Source organism: Poecile atricapillus, chromosome 4 (assembly GCF_030490865.1).
Source record: "Poecile atricapillus isolate bPoeAtr1 chromosome 4, bPoeAtr1.hap1, whole genome shotgun sequence".
Taxonomy (NCBI): domain Eukaryota; kingdom Metazoa; phylum Chordata; class Aves; order Passeriformes; family Paridae; genus Poecile; species Poecile atricapillus.
The window spans coordinates 51,689,524-51,697,372 of record NC_081252.1 but is presented as its reverse complement, the minus strand read 5'-3'; positions in this window follow the sequence as shown (position 1 = coordinate 51,697,372).

Genomic DNA, 7,849 nt, shown 5'->3' with positions numbered 1-7,849 from the left:
GTCTTAAACAATGAAGCTACACTGCTAGGCAATGGAAGAAAAATTTTTACAGCATTGCTGATAAAGGCAATCAAGGAAGTTCCGAGTAGCACAGGAGTGCTTCTTCTCTTTCCTTTATATTTCACCTTTCTAGGTCCTGCCTGATTGTACATAAAATACTGAATACCTTGGGCCTTTCATTCCTGTTGAAGCAAACCTATTTACCCTTTACCTAGAGAATGTGAACCATCATCTAAACAATTTTGCTGAAATAAAAGAGTATTTGCTGATTTAGAGCAGAGGACTGATGGGAGGTGAATCTTGGTGAGGTTGGTTGCTAAGACATTTTCTCTCTGTTCTTATTTTGAACACTGTTTTTATGGGAACATGGTTCTTATAGGAACATATGCCTCCTCAAATGCAGTGCTTTGCATGGACTTGTTTGGTTTTGTCTCACTTGTGTGCTCTGGTGGCCACTGTTACTTCAGGGCAGTGTTGTGGGAAGACCACAAGGCATTGTGGCAGAGAAGTGCACAGTATCCCAGTATGATACAGAGGGAGGAAGCCACAAAGGGAGGAGAGGCTCTTTGGGACACAATACCAGCATTGAGAAGCCTCAATAATCTCTAAGGGCAAAGAGGCAGCTTGTAATTTTTAAGATCTGAGATGAAGGGAGTGTTGAATTGTGATCCTTCTGTAGGCCCAGGTGTTGTGGTTTTAAACCAGTAATTAATAAAAAGGGGAAAAAGAATTACTTATTTCTTGCTGTGAGATATGGATTAAAACAAGAGCAAACCAGGCATAAAATTTAAAAGGAATAAAGAAAGTTTATTGACAAACTACAATAATAAGAACACCAGAATAAATTTCCAGAAAAAACTTTTTCATTTATTACTGCCTACCATTCTTTTGTTCACATGACAACAGAGACAAAAACTTTAGAATTTTGATGGTTTAAACAGTCCCAATTCTTTCTATAGTCTTTTCTTCAGTTTCTGTAGAGAAACAGAAGTTCCTTTCTGTTAATTTATGGAGTTTCTCACAAGAAAACTATTTTTGTTATAGTTTTCCGTTTCTTTGATATCAGCTGCCCAGAGCTGCTGTTATCAAAGCCCACCCCTCCCATTCCACATCACTCTGAAATGTGTTATGGGTCATGAGTTTGGGGATAGCATTTTTAAGGAGAAGTTATTTAAAGGCAAAAAGTATTCTTCATCTGTTTCTATGAGCTTCACTAGAAAACAGTTTTCTCATTGCCTCTCAAGGCTTCAAATTTCCCAGCACTTCACTATACCACAATTACTCTACTTTTTACTCAAATTTACACTTTGAACACTCTATTCCTCCCCATACTTTATCATGAATTAAAGGATTTCTTTTCAGGACTTTATTGTCCATCTCCATAGTTTTAACAGAAAGATATTTCAGCTTAATTAAAGCATCTTCTTAATTCTCTACCTTTCTTGAAGCTTTTTTTCTTTCTTGTCACTGGTAGTTTATAAAGTCTCTTTTCATGTTGATCACTCTCCTTTTCTCTCTCTAGATAAAAAGATTAATCCACAAGTCTCATCTGGATAAGAAAGAGTTAAAATCCTGCTCAAGCTTTTGTAGATGGTTCGGTGATCTCTGCTGAACAGGAGCTGGAGCTGTCTGCGATGGAAAGTTCCTCATAGCTGCTCTGGAGAGCGTGGTCACCGTCTCTGCTTGCAGCAGGCTTAGAGCTCTTCTCCTTCTTTACTCGACAGTTTTCTGGTAAATTCCATCACGGCAAAACCTGCAGCCAAGCCAGGAACCGGCCTGGCCTAGCTTGGCTCAGAGCAAGCTCCCGCAGGCCCCATCTCCCGGCCGGGAGAACGGCAGGCCCAGCCCGGCCCCCGCCCGGCTGCGAGGCCGGGCAGAGAACGAGAGGCCGGAGCTCTGCTACCTTTCACAGCCAGAAAACAAAAAGAACAACAGAGTTCTGGTTATATACTTTAAGGTGGGGTTCACAAGTGGATCTCACTTTTCAATGGTTAAAACTGCTGTCAATTCTCAGCAATGACTGATAATTGGTCATGACAAAGACTCCAGGCAGTCCCCAGCAACTCCAACTTTCCTTAAAGGTAAAGTAACTCCATGACACCAGGTCACTGAAGATCACTTGTTGACTGTTCCTGCTCCCTACTTCTTGAAGAGTGATAGATGTAACCACACCACTCAAGGAGCTGTTAGTCACCCAGGTTTCTTGGTCATGTGGTGGCAGCCGCAACAGATACTGTTCTTAGGTAGCTTTATCTTCCTAGCTCCCTCTATACAGTGGTCCTTCATATTGACTGTGTTCTCAATTAAGGGTTTAAAGAACATTTGTTCCCTGAAGGAACAATACAGAACTGATTGACCACAACATGCATTTTCCACCTGCACATATTTTTTTTCAAACAAGCAATGAAGTAGCACCATCATTACGTTTTGGCAGCAAAATAAGCCACTCTTCTTTCTTAGAAAGAATGTTGTCAAAGCAAAGTTAGACCTATATAAAAAATGTGGACGAAGGTCAACACCAGCAAAATAATATCAGTGGAAAAACCCCAACTTTTCTGTTACTTACATTTTTTTAAACTAAATTCCAGTCCCATCATTTTTTTCATAACAGTGTTCAAGAAAACAGCAGTTGTTAATCCAAAACTCTGTCAATCATTCTACCGAATGGTAAACTCACAAGATATTGAGTTTCAAAGCAAAGGAATAAAAACCAAAACATAGAAAATGTACAGATACACCTCTTCAAATAAATGTTTAAAAAATCCCACAAAGAATATTGTCAAACAAGTCTTGCCTATAAAATAGTTCTTGTGAAATACTGAGACAAAGGTTATTATGATTTCTGGTGTAATTTATCCTTAGGGCATCGGTTTACCCCTAATCTAGAAAAAAAATTGTAAGTGCTGGCTTCCTGTGTTAATATGCTAGTACGTTATTTCTATCATTTTTTCTTGTGTCCTTGTAGTCAATAGCTTTTGTCAAAGTCTTCTGTGAGAGAAGGGGGAAAAACAACATGGAATCACAGAACTAAAAATAAGCAAATATTTTTGGGCATCACCAGGAGACAAATACCTATAAAGTCTGCTGTACAAACTACTGCATTAGTGAATCATCATCCGGAGGGCAGAGCACATATTGGGCTCAGTTTCAGGGGAAAGGTAGAAACTGTGTACATTGGATGTCACTGCAGTAATTTAGTCAGAAAGAGCTATCATTTAACATTAATTCTGTTTCATAAAACAGCTGGAGAGAAAAGCAAAATTATAGAGAAAAATAACAAGGGCTTTAATGCATTAATTAATCACTTGCGCAAGCAACATCCTTCCCCCTCCAGCCCCACTTCCAGCCTGGTCTAGCAGACCTGCCTGACTCCCATCTGAAGGGCAGGCACCACTTTAATTTCTGTATTTGTTTTGTCACATATTGCTGGGCTGGAAATTCTCAAATCCAGCTGCTCCTAAATTGGAGTCTCCATGGCAACATTCACAGAGGTGCATGTTGGACCCAGCTGCCAGAAGAAGACAGTTACATAACACAAACAGGAGGCTTTCTGCTTTTCACTTTTACTGCCCTGAGATACACAGACAGGCACACAGATAGAATGTAAATAATAGTGTAAAACTCTGGTAGAAAAGTGGAGGATACCACAAAAGTATTTAAAATTATTTAAAGAGTTGAGAAGTTAGATTTAAAAAGGTGAAAATTTAGGTTGTAAAAATGACCTATATTCATCCTTTTTGTGTTCTTTTAGTGCTTAAAAGTAGTGACTTGCACCAAGGATATGAAACTGAGAAGGTAAAGTGCTGGCAATACCAGCTGTGTGTCATTTTACTCCAGCTAAATCCAGTCAGGTAATGCCAGACGTAGATCAGGACTCTCATGTCAACTGTGCAGTGCAGAACACTCATAAAGAAGAGATTAAAAAGAATGACATGTTGGTTTTCCCAGAGTAACTGCAAGGAAATTAGTCTGAAAGACCAGAAGGGAGGCTGGTTTTGGGTGTGGAACTGAGGAGTAATTTAATACAGAGAGACTAGAGGGACCATCTTACTTGCCATTATATTTGGAAAGGCAGTATTATGTTCACCATTAAAACAAGAAAATTAGCAGTAAGACCATTTTAGAAGGAGAAAATGCTTAAGTCTTCTGTGAAGCTTTCATGTACTATGATACAAAATAATAAGTCTTTTTCTGGACTTAGAGCAGATATTTGTATTGCAGTCATTGACTATTTACTTCTCCAGGAATAATTTTATGATTCTTTGACCACAACTACATATCTCCAAACAGAAAAACCATTCATCTTGATGTCAGCAGAATCCCACAAAACTTAAAAATACTTCCATTTCAAATAAAAATTTCTGCCTTTTCTCAGAAATGAGTGACTGAGAATGTTTAGGTAATTTTATATTAATATAGGTATTTTCTTTTCCTCCTCAGAAATGACTGAGAAATGCAAAAGTTTACCTATGTATTATCAAAGATTTCAGACTTTATATTCTACTTAGCTTCATGTACAAAACATGGATATTCATCTTTCACACAAAACCCCATCCTCCAGAAAGGTTCTGATAGACACCAATATTTTTTGGGACAACTGCACAAGCAGTTGTCCACTCTGGTATTTTGTCATTCAGATAAATTCTTATACACAACAGCTGAATCTCAACAGCCATCCATTAAGACACATTTGTGATTTCTCCTCATGTCAAAAGTAATGAGAAAATAGTTCAAGAAAAATATCCTAAAAAAAAAAAAAAAAAAAAAAAAAAAAAAAAAAAGAACTTTCTTTAGCCAGCCCTGTTTCCTCTGTTAATTCTCAGAAGGAATGTCTACATCTTGGTCCAGTCTCATGTTACACAACAGTTGAAAGTTTAATTTCTCCTGTGCTTTAAAAATACAAGAAAAATAACGAAAAGGAGGAAAGCTGGCACTGACTAAGTCTCTGCAGCTGAACTGAAACAGGGAGTTTGAGTGGCATCAGTTCCAGCAAATTATGGCTAGTTTAGGGTTTACCTGGATGATAAAACTTACCATGGGTAATCTCTTGTCACAGTCTTGACAAAAACTCAATCTTTTCAGTTTCTCCTGACAGGTTTTCTTTGACTTCATGACATGTATTGTGCAGCAACAATATCTTGTAAAAACAATTAAATAATATTAAAGTATTAATACAATTTAAAGAATATTAAATATTAAATTCAGAATCTACATTATGGACAGTTACAACCTTTAAGCACAGCCTCACAGGCATTACCACTTCCCATATTTTTGGTTTTTTTTCCCCAGGTAGAAAATGTACAAGGGCAATGGCTAGCACTGGCTTCCTAATCCCCTGATTGTGCACTACATGAAATTGAAAAATAATTCTGAAGGAGAGAATTCAGACAGAAAATGAGGAGGCAAAAAAGCAGGCCTGAAATTCAGTTGGAATTTCTGTATCACTAAAATTCTGAAATTCTGGAATTTCAGTTAACCTCTTTTTCAAATTCAGTCAATAAAGGCACAAAGCAGATGTAACCTAAGTGGAGAGTAATGGAGCAAGCACAAATTGTGAAAATCTTTGGAATTAAATTTAACCAACTTACAAATAATATCAACATAAATAACAATCTATAAATTAAATGTGAATAAAATCAGTGTTTATTAAATTAAAATTTACATTAACAAGTATTTAAACATGTTGTGTTCAATACTCTTGAGTAAAAAATGTTCAGCATTGAATCATTTTGCTAATCTAGAAAAAGAAGTATCCAGAACAATATTATTCTTAGTTAAAACTGAACCTAGTCAATACCAAGAGTCAAAAAGAGTAGAATATTTTAAAATTATTTTTTCTAATATCTTTAATAATAAAATACTTTCATTTACTACATTTTTTTCACTTAGAAACATGATTAAAGAAAATTCTGAAAATATGGATAGGATCCAGGAAGATGGTCTCCCTTTTCCATCCTTCCCCATTCTGAAAAACAAAATCCTAAAAACTGGATAAATCCAAAATCTTTCTGTTGTCCCTAACTTTCTCATATAACTTCACTTTTTCAGCTAAGCTGAAAGAATCCTCTATTCCATGTTTCCTCTGGCAGCATTTATAAGGACCAGAGAATAACTGTAGGCACTTATCCACTGCCTGAATAGCTTTGCAATCCTTTGTGGTATTGTTCTGGAAAGGATTTCTCATCCAAGTTAAATTTTGACATTTGAGACCCCGAGCAGCAGATCCCATGGCTGGCCAGGAAGAGAAAGGTACCTGAGATATTTCCCAGCTAAGTGCTGCCCAGAGGGTGAATGAACAGCCTCAGAGTCTTGTTCTTCCAAGGGGAACCCTTGGGGACCACAGACCAGGCAGAGGGACAACCTCTGTCAGGTCACAAAGCCCTGGCATGTTCTAGTGCTTTGCACAGTCCAAACTTTAACATCCCAAGTGGATATTGACACCATAGGCAGATATTTTTCTTTTTCTGCAGATATGAGATGTGTTGTTTCCATAGTGAACAAAGAGCAGAGAGAGGGGGAATGGGAGCCTGAGAATGGCAAGATGAAAGACTTGAACTGGTGATGTGAACTCACCTGTCTCCATGGTGCTTCAATGAAGCCTGGCTAAGACCAGGAGCTCTTACTGTTTTTGTTTAGTGCTAAATCATACAGATTATGCTGCTAGCTTTCATCCGCAGTGAATTGCAGCCTCTCCTGTTTGTGTCAGCTCACCTGACTGGCACTGAAAGTACAGAGCATAGAAGGAACATTTTATTTTCAACCCTTTGTATTCCCATGTTCACACAGTTGAACCACAGCATAACTAAAATTGTGTCTAAATGGCAATGTTTAAGCACCTTGATGGAAACTCTGAAAGTAAAGTTTATGGGTTTTGTGTTAATTTGGTAAAACCACAAAAAACGTCTCACACTGGGATAAAGATACTTAGTGGGACATCTGTCAAAGTCAGAACTGGATATAGGGCTTCAGGCTGCCATTTTTGTCTTTGGCTACTTCCTGCATTGAAATTCAGCCCATCAAAAATTCTTCACGTTGCATCAAAAACACTGGATCTTTGTGCAGATTTTCTTTCCAAAGGCTAAGGTACCTTGTACCTTCCTAAGCAGCAATCCTCAAAAAGTCTCAAGTGAAGCCTTCCTTGTGAAAGCGACTCAATTTTATCTAACACAAACCAGGAACATTTTATTATGCCTTTAGCTCTTCAGTTGCCTCTCTGCCTCTCTGATTGTCAGTGTTTAAACCAAACTCAAGATTGACATACAGAGAGCAATTTTGCCAATAGCTAGTCCCAGAATTCTGCACTCCAGCGTCTCTGCACCTGCATTTTTATCTTACATGATGGATTACCAATGCTACAGAAAGTGCAGATCTTCAATGAGCATTCTTTTTCATCCTTATAAAAACTAACCTTCTATTTCCAATTCCTGTGTCCTGTGTGCAGATGTCATTTACCACCTTCCCCTACAACTATGTGTAGATTTTTCCAATATAATTTTTTCTATATTTAGTTCATTTGAGCAGTTCCACTTTCTGGCAGTTGCAAGTGAAAAAGCAACCTCTTTTATGATAAGACTCCTATTCCAGTCTGAAATGGAATTACTCTTCCTTCTTTGTCTTGTTTGCAGTGAGCCAAGCAACTTTTCTCTGGGGTACCCTGCTTCCACATACTACTTTCGAAAAAAAACCCACTCTGTTCAAGTGGAATAAACATTCTAGAAATTTTGAAGAAAACATTCTGTCATACAAGGAAGAGTAAATATTAAAATCTCAATCTCTATTCATATATATATTTATTTATATGTTTAATTGCATTTGCTAGTATAACCATGGAACAATAGGTATAAAGAGA